This window comes from Amblyomma mixtum, chromosome 10, assembly GCF_055824585.1.
Source record: "Amblyomma mixtum isolate Tamu chromosome 10, ASM5582458v1, whole genome shotgun sequence".
Lineage (NCBI taxonomy): Eukaryota > Metazoa > Arthropoda > Arachnida > Ixodida > Ixodidae > Amblyomma > Amblyomma mixtum.
In genome coordinates this window covers 135,980,388-135,993,168 of record NC_143021.1, presented here as the reverse complement: position 1 = coordinate 135,993,168, position 12,781 = coordinate 135,980,388, and the positions used below count along the sequence as shown (strand labels likewise).

The window sequence follows — 12,781 nt, the reverse complement described above, 5'->3', positions numbered from 1 at the left end:
ATCATACAATACGGCGCAGTTGCCTCACAATTAAATGAGATGCCAATAAGGTCCGACTTGTAACTTCTTTTGGAGGCTACAGATTTACTGAATTCTCCATCCTTCAGTCGAGGTTAAAACAATTTTGAGGGTATCTGATGCATCCATAGTCATTGGGAGCTTAGATTTCAATGTCAAAGATCAGTTTTTCTTCTCGTATCTGTAACCTGCCACCAGAGCAACGTTATGCGCAGACAACTCAACAGGCTCCTTAAACAGAATAAACAACTTTTCTTGAGAACTTTGGGGGGCAGAAACGTCACGGCTTATTCACTTTATGAAAGGATTTTTTAAGACTATCACGATTGCCTCACAATTTAGACAGAACGGTTTGTGGGCATCGAGAGCGCGTCCAACTCTGCTAGACTAGACAAAAAAGGAAATCACCGAACATACCCATATAATATCGTCATAATTCTGAAGCAATGTGGCGCTGCCCCTTACAAAAATGGATATCAACTTTCTTTAGAATTTGTATTAACATTCTATTGACTCTAGTAACCTTGTAGTAACTTTTACATTCTATCAACAATTGTTCATACAACGTTGATAGAAGTTACTTCTTTGTATGTACTCCTGTCAATAGAAAGTTACTAGAAAATAATTTTTACATTCTATGTACCTTTGTCAATACAATGTTGGTAGACTGTTACTTCTTTGTATTTACTCCTGTCAATAGAAAGTTACTAGAAAAGCTGGGTGCAGTTTGACACGTTGAAAGAAGTAAATGAACAAACTGCATGGTGTTCGAGGTGATTAACGCTATCTTGTTCGCATAATCGTGACGACATCTTACCTGATTGCATGGTGGAATCTGTTGCAGCTAGTCAACAATTTCACTATATCGAAAAGCGACCAACATTATTCGCAGCAAATGCGTTTGGAATGTAATCAGGATATGGGAAAACGTTTTAAAACAGAAGATATATTCCATTTTAATACTTTATGTTCTTTACGGACTGCTGTGAGCAGAAATACTCTAGAAAGTGACAAAACATTTTTGGTCATGCGAATAGATGCCTCAAATCATGTACTGTAGGCGAACACTTCAAAGCTATGAAAACAACCTTGAACACGAAACAAACATTACAGTCACATTCCCTTAGCCAAGCATATTCTATTAACATTCGTTGATAGGAAGTTCATACAATTTCCTTACTGCTTTCTATGTACTGCTGTCAGTAGAAACATACTATAGACACCGACAGAACGTTTTATAATGAGAATAAATGCCTAAATTAATTAAATACTCTAGCCTAACATGTCAATGCAACTAAAGCAACCTTGAACACGAAACAAACATTTGCAGACACATTTTCTTAGGGCATAATTTATCAACATTTGTTGATAGAAAGTTCATACAATTTTCTTACTGCTTATATACTGCTGTCAATAGAAATATACTACGAACCGAGAAAGCATTTTGGTGATGCGAATAAACAAATAAAAGCCAAAAATAATCAAGTACTGTAGCCGACAACTTCAAACCGGCAACTTAACTAACCTTGAAGACGAAACAAAAATTTGCAATCACATTCCCATAGCCGAGCACGCTGTGGATTTTTAGAAACTTCAGTTCAATTTTCTCAATACTAGATTTACTGCTTTCGCATTTTCGAGTGCGGGGAAAAGGGCAAAGTTCATAACAGAACATTTATCCCGAAATTCAGAAACGTGCCTTGAATTGAAGACATTTAGTGACAATTTTTGATTGTATAAAGTCTACGAAAAAAGTTACCAGCAAACGAAATAATTTTGGTACAAAGTGAATGAATTCATAGAATACTCAAGTATTATTGCCTTGCACTTCAAGGAAATTAAAAGAACTTTAAGAAAAAATAGGAGCTAGTGACATATTGTGTTACATAAGCGCAATGATGACTTCGTTACAGCGAATCAGTTTCGCTGATGGCTCATTCTACACGAAAACAATGCTTTCTGCTGCGTATTCGTCCTTAAATTCTGTACTCAGGCAGTCATTAAACAGATTTAACATTTCAGAACTAACAAAGAATTTCAGCAGAGCTGTACAACAAATCTGCCAATTCGAAACACGTTGGTGTTGATATTGTTGTAATTCTTGATAGGTCATATTTTAACGTGCAGTTGAACAGTGATGTACCGTACGACGGTGCTAAAACACACTAGCATTAAGAGCGTTTCGCTCTGAGGTTTCAGAGAGATTATTGTTGCGAGCTACAAAAAAATTCAAGTTTAGCATTGCACCTATGTGTTTCCACACTCATTGAATGACACGTTCTCGCTAGCCCAAATGGCGCCCAAATTATATCACCAGCTTCCTGAACCTGCACCGCAAGCACACTTTCCCTGCACACTGCCCGCCATGCAAAGGTGCCCGGTACACTATGCCACTCCACGTGGGAGCGCCCAATTTAAACTCTCGCACTACCCTCCTCCTCAAAGCGACCAGCAATGGCTGATCGCACGGGACTGAAAAACCCCGCGCGAAAAGGGCCGCACCGCTTCGCGCTCTGAGTAAATTCTGTGTAACGTGTGCAGGCTTACAGCTTCGAGAACTCAAGTTGCTTCGTTCCTCAGCGACTGTACATGCGATATTTCAGGCAAGGCAATATTAATTTTTATTCATGTTCGGCGGGCGATACTATAAAGAGAAGTATAGAGAAACAAAACAGGTAACAGCGGCCCGCTGTACTCAACTGCGGTAACAAGGGCTTTGCATGAGGAAGGTGCACGGCAATTGGAGCACTATAAGCCCTCATTCTTGACTTGTTACATTTTTCGGTAGTACTGAGCCACAGCGGAGCTTCCAGTATGGAAAAAGCTAGGGTGAGAGCAGCCCCCACTTTGAGCACCGCTAAAACACAGGCGCAGTGCCTCTTCCGCATCTTCACTTGCATCTCCTTCAACGCAAACACGGTACGAAGCTGTGGCGAGGGAAAACGTGGTGAGAGCTGTATTTTCTATCTTCCCGTAATGCAATGACTAAGGAATCCTGGAATAAAGTGTTGGGTTTTAACGTAGTCATACGGAGTAGACGCGCGAAAGCATGTGTTCAGTCTTCGCCTTTTCTTACTGCCATCAGCGGACGTGAGGCCGAGCCGAGGACCGCATAAGGCAGAGGCAAAAAGCAATCAAGGAAGCACACAAAAAGACTACGGTAGCGCGACTGTCGGCGGGGCTCGCTCGAGCAGAGAGCGTGCAAGGTGTCCAATGACGTGATATAAACACACACAAAACAGAGGCGATGCTGCAGCGCAGCCTTGAAAGTTTCGCGCGTCACGCTAGAGCGGCGTGCGAACGCTCGTGTTCCCTAGGTACACACACGTACACTAAATCGCATGAGCCAAGCTGTGTAGAGTACGCTAAGCCACACAATATGCGAAAATAAAAACCGAAACCAGTAGCGTTTGGCAACATCATCATCATTCCTTATTCTGCGACGCAGTTACCGGGAGCTGAGTTATAGCCTTAGAACTAGGCAGAGGGTGCAGCCGTGCAGCGGCTGCGGCTTTCCTGGCCCCAGATGTGTCGCCTGTAGCTGCCCGGCATGCTTCCCGGTTTTCGAAGCTTTCGTTCGCAGCGCCGCCAGAAACAGATGCTTGTGAGTAGTCGCATGTTTTCACCGCAATCATTCCAATTTGCTGACTTTGTAATTGAAACAAAATATTTTGTCGTTTAATGCAACAAGTTTGTGGCAAAAAGGGCTTTATCAATTCTTTTTTTAACGCGTGTAAAGTTAGGCGACATTAGCGCCACCTTTCCGTTCGCTGGCGGCGGATTGCGAGTCTCATGTTGGCCGCGCGCTACACTATCTTTTTTAGGACGCTGAAACGACTCTTTGTTGGCGGGGTGCGACGGTTGTGATGTGGGTGCGTTTCTTCAGTTTGTTTGTGTTAAATGTGCGGCCTCGTTAGTGTTGTGGTAGTGTGACTGAACTCGGAAGGTGACAGATGGCTCCAGTGCTGCGGAAGACGTTCTTACGCGCACGCAGTGCTCAAAAACTGCTCTGACGTACTGCACGCAACCACGCCGAGAGCGGCCGGCGCCCGATGCCCGATAGAAGAAACGGCTTGCCGTGAACGTTGACAAATGTAAGTACAGAACTGGAAAATGACTTCTGCGATGTGTCGGGGGTGGTCGGGGGTATGATTGAGGGCTGCGAATGCATTTGGGTTGGTCTTCACGTCTTGTTCGCAGTGAGGTGCAAAATGCGGGCACCACGCGATCGTTTGCAGAGAGAAGGTGTTCTGACACGCTCGCTTGCCAACTATGCAACTTTTAACCCGCCGCCTTACGCTGTTTGCGTCAGCTCCTCGGCGCAGGAGTTATGTGATAGAATTTGGTTGCACGCCGAGAACTATGGGGTGCTGCTTGATTCGTTATTCCGACTGAACAGGAGCAGCGCGTGAAAAGGAGACCATAAGAACGAAAAGTGCTTGTAGCGGCGTGCGTCTTTTGATTCTGCTGCCTGAGTGTTTACTGGACAAGGAGCATTGCCCGTTCTACGTCGCAGTCACATCAAGTGCTGTGTTTCTTGATAGTTCTGGTCAACGAAACGACGATTAAAAATAGCAGAACCATTCCATTGCAGTGCATCTGAGGTAATCGCACAATGGAAGGTTTGTTGTCATTTTATTTTTTTACGTTCACTACATTTATGGCATTCCCCCATTTTCAGTCTGAAGCGATAAAAGTATAACGTGATTCGCGAATAATAGCTTTAAGAAACGTATGACAAGCTTTGTAAACCATTTTTTTTGCTAACTATTGGAGGCATAGGTAATTAATAATTAGCCTCCACTCATGAACACATTGGACTGAACAGCTAGAGGTTTTAATGGGATGTGGCTTCTGTGATGTTTATGAAAGCATGGCTCTAATGCAGCCTTTCTTCAAATGCACCCGCAGTCAAGCCCTGTACAGCTGCTCCACCGGTATCATCACGCTACTTTTGCACCAGCTTTCATCTGTCATCGAGCCAATGCTACCTCAACCGGAGGCAAATGACATCAAGACCTGCTGGTTCAGCCTATCAGCCATTGACACTGGATATCAAGCATGTGCCACTTGTAAAAGGATAGGTAGACAAGTGGGTATATTTTCCTTGTCTTTTTTAGCCTGCCAAAAATCTTCTGGTCCAGGCTCCCTCTCTCTTTCGTTTTTTTTTCTTTTAAAAGAGGACCAAGACAAAGGGAAAAGATATTGCGGGCGTCATGAAAGCACTCCCCTAGTCAAGTGCATTGTGTTATAGTGTGAAATGCTTTCTATAGTTTTTTCCCTCATGCCTCTCGTGCTTGGAAATCTTGACCACTGTATAGACCAAATTAAAACAATTATCTGCTTCATGACCTTTATACAGCAGTCTAAAAGCAGCAAATAAATTTTATAGGTTTACTTCAGCAGTACCTACTCTTACAAGGTATGGCATGTTTGAAGTGAACCAGTGATGTGATAGGCATGGCCTAACGGGCAATGCATAATTGAATATTGGCGTTGAAGTGGAGCACTCTGCTTTAGAAGCATATTTGTTGCTAGCATCAATAATTGATACCTTACCAGGTTATCCTTGCATTACATGAAACCCTGCAAAGCTTATATTTTAGCTGTACAGAAGAAAGGTGCTTATTCGATGTCATGAGCATTGCTGAGGTTTTCTTTCACACTCCCTTTGTCACAACTGACTGCACTGTACAGTTGAAATGCATTTGGAATTGAGTATTGGTGCATTGTTTTTTTTTATTCATGCCGACGTTCAGTTACTGATTGCATTACACTAGCTGAGCCTAAGTCAACAAATATTGCTGTGACCTTAACAAGACCCCTGGCTTTACTTGAACCGATGCATTTATGTTGCCTTTCTCCCGTGCCATCAAGGTTTGTAATAAGCTGTGTAAATAACTTATTTTCTTTCTCGAGGTATTTATTGCTGCAATTAGTGACAGGTAATTTCCTAAAGAACAACCTAAGTGCACATTTTTATCTTCTTTGGAACACTTGTTTGCTTGTTTCCCTTGTATTCTTAACTTAAACAGATATGAGCAGGCCTCAGCACTAGAGGGATGTGCTGCGGGACAAATAAAAAACTACCAGTCCAGCTGCTCCCTTAGGGGCACGTTTCTGAGGCTTTTATTGCTTGTAGTTCTATGCAGCTTTACTTACAAGTATTGTATCTGACGCAGTGTGTGCCTTAATATTTTGATTCATTTGCTTTAGAGTGTGCCACTCTTGCCCTGACGAACTTGCTCACCTTTGTACTCTTTGTTCATACATTTTCCCCTAACACCTGGTATAGCTCCAAATGATACATTATCCACAGCAACATGTGCATTATATTGCAATGTCTTTGTGCCATCACTTTTGAAAACAAAAGCTGCCTGAATTTTCGTGCAGACAAATCAGAAACACAAAATAATTTTTATATTTTATGGCCTGCATGTTATCTTCATATGACTGGAATGGCTAAATATCTCTTCGTGGTAGCTAATTTGGTCATCATCATCATCAGCCTGACTACACCCACTGCAGGGCAAAGGCCTCTCCCATGTCTCTCCAATTAACCCTGTCCTTTGTCACTTGCCGCCACTGTATCCCCGCAAACTTCTTAATCTCATCCGACCACCTAACTTTCTGCCGTCCCCTGCTGCGTTTGCTTTCTCTTGGAATCCACTCCATTACCCTTAAGGACCAGCGGTTATCTTGCCTTCGCATTACATGCCCTGCCCAAGCCCAAGCCCATTTCTTCTTCTTGATTTCAACTAAGATGTCATTAACCCGCGTTTGTTCCCTCACCCACTCCGCCCTCTTCCGATCTCTTAACGTTACACCTATCATTTTCCTTTCCATAGCTCGCTGCGTTGTTCTTAACTTAAGCTGAACCCTCTTTGTTAGCCTTCACGTTTCTGCCCCATAGGTGAGTACCGGTAGGATACAGCTGTTGTATACTTTTCTCTTCAGGGATATTGGTAAGCTACCAATCATGATCTGAGAGAATCTGCTATATGCGCTCCACCCCATTCTTATTCTTCTAGTTATTTCCCTCTCATGATCCGGATCTGCGGTCACTACCTGCCCTAAGTAGACATATTCTCTTACTACTTCCAGCACCTCGCTACCAATTGCGAACTGCTGTTCCCTTGCTAGGCTGTTGAACATTACTTTGGTTTTCTGCATGTTAATTCTTAGCCCCACCGTTCTGCTCTGCCTGTCTAACTGGTTGATCATGCTTTGCAGTGCTTGTCCTGAGTGGCTTAGCAAGGCAATGTCATCAGCGAATCGCAAATTACTCTGGTATTCTCCATTAACTCTTATCCCTAACTGTTCCCATTCCAGTCCCCGGAATACCTCCTGTAAGCAGGCATTGAAGAGCATTGGCGAGATCATGTCTCCCTGCCTGACACCTTTCCGTATTGGAATTTTATTGCTGACTTTACGGAGAACTATAGTAGCTGTGCAATCGTTATAAATATCTTCCAATATTTTCACATAACACTCTTCCACACCCTGATTCCGCAATGCCTGCATGACAGCTGAGGTTTCCACTGAATCAAATGCTTTCTCGTAATCAAAGAAGGCTATATATAGGGGTTGGTTATATTCCGCGCATTTTTCTATCACCTGATTGGTAGTGTGAATGTGGTCAATTGTCGAGTATCCTTTACGAAAGCCTGCCTGATCATTTGGTTGACTAAAGTCCAAGGTTTTCCTGACTCTATTAGCGATTACCTTAGTAAATACCTTGTAGGCAACGGACAATAAGCTGATTGGTCTGTAATTCTTCAAGTCCTTGACGTCTCCTTTCTTATGAATTAAGATAATGTTAGCGTTCTTCCAAGCTTCTGGTACTCTCGAGGTCACAAGGCACTGCGTACACAGGGTGGCTAGTTTTTGTAGCACAATCTCTCCTCCATACTTCAACAAATCTGCTGTTACCTGATGCTCACCAGCTGCTTTCCCTCTTTGCATTGCTCCTAAGGCTTTCTTTACTTCCTCCTTCGTTACTGGCAGGATGTCCCATTGCTGTGCTTGACTGCCTCCCTCAGTAACTTGATGATTACATTCGCTACTGTATAGATTTGTGTAGAATTCTTCGGCTAATTCAACTATCTTATCCATATTGCTGATGACATTGCCCTGTTTGTCTTTTAGCGCATACATCTGGTTTTTACCTATGCCCAGTTTTCTCCTCACTGATTTTAGGCTACCTCCGTTCCTTAGAGCATGCTCGATTTTCTCCATGTTAAACTTATGTCGGCTACCTTGCGCTTATTTATTAACTTCGATAGATCTGCTAGTTCTATCCTGTCTGTGGAGTTAGAAGTCCTCATGCTTTGGAGTTTCTTAATCAGATCTTTAGTCTCCTGAGATAGTTTGCTGGTATCCTGTCGAACCATCCTACCACCTACTTCTGCGGCGCACTCTGTAACGATAGCTGTAAGATTATCATTCATTGTTTCAACACTGCGGTCGTCTTCTTCAGTTAAAGCGGAAAATCTGTTTTGCAGCGACAGTCTGAATTCCTCTACCTTCCCTCTTAATGCTAACTCGTTAATAGCCTTTCGCTTCACCAGTTTCCTCCGTTCCCTCTTCAAATCTAAGCTAACACGAGACGTTACCATTCTGTGGTCGCTACAACGGACCTTACTGAGGACCTCCACATCCTCTACGATGCCAGGTTGTGCACACAGTATGAAGTCTATTTCATGTTTAGTCTCACCATTGGGGCTCTTCCACGTCCACTTCCTGTTTGCTCGTTTGCGGAAGAAGGTATTCATAATCCGTAAACTATTTCTATCTGCGAACTCTACTAATATCTCTCCCCTACTGTTCCTAGAACCTATAGTCACCTACCGCCTTGTCTCGAGCCTGCCTAATTAGGTGTAACACGTTAATGTCAGTTCCTGTGAATATCATTCAGTCTTCGAATGTGGGGGCAGAATTGAACACAACAGCATGTTACAGCTTTTTCTTGTTCAAGGACGCATTACATTTAGTTCTAGTCTTGTGACTGCTGCTTATGCTATTACTCAGCAGCCTTACCAAACTCACTCGGAGTGCTGCATTTTAGTGCACATTTAACTGATTGTTGCTGCTCCGTGTTTGATTCTATTAGAAGTTACTATAACTGTATACTTTGAATGTTTTCTTGTGCAGTTCTCTTGCTGCTGCATTCTGCCATGGAGAAGGCTACCTGTTCGTGCACACGTCTCATCACTAGGACGCTACCTCTTCCACTGGTGATGCAGACAAGTAACGACAGGGTTAATTGGAGAGGCATGGGAGAGGCCTTTGCCCTGCAGTGGGCATAGTCAGGCTGATGATGATGATGAACAACAAGCAGGCTGCCTGATATTGAGGACAAGTGTCAGGATAGTGCACCAACAAAGTCTCTTAAGCATTTCTGTGCTGATGCATTTTTATTAAAATCAGCTCATAGCTTAATATCTACATCCATGGGGACATTTAGCATATGTTTGGCATTTGTTTGACTTTTAATTCGCTAGTGTTTGCAGCCTTTAATGTTGGTCTTAAGACAGTGTAAGCATTGTTTCACTGTGTGTGATTTTTTAGCTGTTTTGGAGAGATGTGTGTGTATGCATGCAGTTTTTTTCCACGGGTTTGTTATGTGGCTCATGGAACTTTCATGTTACAGAAGAAATTATTTCGTTTCTGTGTTGTACAGGAAAGTGAGCAGTATTTATATGCACCAGGTGTTTCAGGGAAGAATAAGTAGTTTTCAAAAATATGGCTTTTGCTGCATAATATTACCAGTGTTAGCAGACACCAGAAAGCCGGTGAGGTGTATTTAGTAAGCTGGTTGACTAATTTCTGATAATTAACTTTTTAACTAACACAGGTTTGCAACTGGTTGCAGTTAGAGACTTTTAGCCAGTTGTTCGTAGTAGCCATATCAGTTTCTGGAATGTACAAAACATGATTACTTTCGCCGCTGTGGCTCGACAAAATTTGGCTGCATCGTGCGAAAATACATGCGCTTTTGAAAGCACACAGGGAAAGAAACCCCTCCAGTGCATGTAACTGCTACAAATCTCTAATGGCAACTAGACGCCTAACTCTGATAGTGAAGGAATCATATTCTTAGCAGTAAGAAACACACACAACACCAAGACACACACACACACAGGACACCCGCTAGACTTCAACGATCTTTACTGGACACTTGTACAACATAAATATGTATCACTGAGCACACGCAGGTGCCTCGTCATCCGCAACAGGTCTAACTACGCCCTGCCCTCTCCTGCAAGGCATACGGTTGCGCCGATAAACAATCTCTTTTTCTGCCAACACCAGGGAGGGAGTGCTTACACATGTCACCCGCCTCTTGAATACGAAAGACTTCGATAATTTTTCTTTCTTTTTTCTCGGCTCCCAGGCCTTTCGTATTCAAGAGGCGGGTGACATGTGTGTAAGCACTCCCTCCCTGGCATTGGCAGAAAAAGGGATTGTTTATCGGCGCAACCGTATGCCTTGGAGGAGAGGGGAGGGCGTAGTTAGACCTGATGCCGATGACGAGGCACCTGCGTGTGCTCAGTGATACATATTTATGTCGTACAAGTGTCCAGTAAAGATAGTTGAAGTCTAGCGGGTGTCCTGTGTGTGTGTGTCTTGGTGTTGTGTGTGTTCTTACCGCTAAGAGTATGATTCCTTCAAGCCGTTACCAACTAGCCCAACTTAATGTTTTAACAAGGTTTCTGATAGTGAAAAGGTTCATTAATAAAAATTAGCTAACCAGCTTATTACGTAAGACTCTTCACAAGTTTTCTGGTGCCTGCCAACACTGGTAATACTATGCTGAAAAAGCCATACATTCATCTCAAAATACCTGTTTTTTGAAAATTACTTAGTCTTCCCTGAAACACCTCGTATATATGTAAGAAAAACCTAACGGGATTTAATTGACGATGTTTTGGTTGGAGGGCCAGTCGTTTTCAAGTGTACTACAGCATTTGAAGCGCACAGCTTTTGTTTCGAATGCTATACTATACTCGAAAAAGGCTGGTCCTCCAGCCGAAACATCGTGAATTAAAACCTGTTATGTTTTTCAATTGCTGTGTGTCAGTCATTGTTACTCAGAGGGAACTGAGGGGAAGCGTGCCGAAGGCAATATTCTGTTCCTCTATTGTTCTCCATAAAATATTTTGATGCATCATGCATGTGTTGTAGCGCGTATGTACACTTGTGCACAATAAATGTAATAATTTGCATTTTGCTTCTATTATTCTTTAAGCACTCCAGGATAGTGTTCACAAAATGATTTTGAAGTGATAAAACTATGTTGGTAAAAGTGTTGTACTGTGTAGTTAACATACACTTTTCCAAAAGTTGATGTAGGAATTATACTTTCTTCGTACTTGAGTCTTTTGAATAACGGTGGCCAATTGTCGGAAGACCGTTGATAGGGCGTTGGTAGACATTGTCGGTATGTGGTTGATAAGAAGTGTAAAGACTTTCTATGTACTTGAGTCTTTTGGATAACGGTGGCCAATTGTCGGAAGACCGTCAATAGGGTGTTGGTAGACATTGTCGGTAAGGGGTCAGTAGGAAGTGTATACAAACTCGATAAGGGGATGATAGGAAGTATAAAGACTTTCTATGTACTTGAGTCTTTTGGATAACGGTGGCCAATTGTCGGAAGACCGTTAATAGGGTGTTGGTAGACATTGTCGGTAAGAGGTCAGTAGGAAGTGTATACAAACTCGATAAGGGGATGATAGGAAGTATAAAGACTTTCTATGTACTTGAGTCTTTTGGATATCGGTGGCCAATTGTCGGAAGACGGTTGATAGGTTGTTACTACAATGTACAAAGGCGTTTAAAAGACTTTCTATTCAATGTTGATAGGTTCTATTAACAATTGTCGAAAGACTTTCTAAAGAATGTTACTAAAAATTTTTGTAAGGGGCTGTCGCGACCCAAGCAGGGTGTAGGCTACAACACAGCATGCCTACACTGCGCCACGCGAGGCTAGCTTCGAACTCAACTCGCGTACGCGAATGCTTCAAAGCGTGCGCCTATCTTCTGTTCAGAAGCACTTTTGCTGATGCCCAGAGAGATGTACAGGACTATTTCAGCATGTTCGCCGGACGAAACTACGTCACACAGCGGCGCATCGGCTTCCATCTCCTCTCCTAGTTAGAAGCAACGGATACGGACGGCGGCTATGCTCACTTATTAGGAGGTAGGTACAAAGTTCAAGGGATATACGGGAACTAATCGTCTAGAGTCTCAACTTTGGTGCCGATACGGAATTCCCGGTAGCTGAGTGAAAGAAATAGCACCAATGCATGCATGACTCGCAGCAGGGTCTTCACATGAAGAAACTTGTCATGGTCTTCTTTTTTACGCCGAGCCACTTCAATGCATTGCACACAGAATATTACTAAGCACTACAGTGATATAGTTACTTGGAATAAGGTGTGGAAGTGCGCTCTGTCTGTTCTTTGGAGCTTTGTCGAGTGCGCAACGAACTGAAATGTTTTATTCTGTTTGATTACATAGACCTTTCTTGTAATCCTCCACAACGGCAAATATTCTTGATCTCGTCCTAACAAATAACCCTGAGGTTTGTTTCGATATCTTGCATTTACAAGGCCTATCCGATCATGACATCATCACCGGGTACATCACTCGTCCATTCGGTAGAAAGAAAACATCCACTAAGCGAATTCATTGCTACAACCGCGCTAATTTCGATGGGATTAACTCTGCACTCCAATCATTTTCGGAGGACTTCGTAGCT

The 12,781-nt window shown here is 42.9% G+C and overlaps 1 long non-coding RNA gene across 1 annotated transcript; it reads left to right on the top strand.

Moving 5' to 3' along the window:
• Window positions 1-3,659: 3,659 nt before the first annotated feature.
• Window positions 3,660-10,161, top strand: LOC149327033 (uncharacterized). Its single transcript, XR_016286488.1, has 3 exons — window positions 3,660-4,112; window positions 4,930-5,110; window positions 9,172-10,161. It is a non-coding gene; the product is annotated as an uncharacterized LOC149327033 (long non-coding RNA).
• The last annotated feature ends 2,620 nt before the right edge of the window (window positions 10,162-12,781 follow it).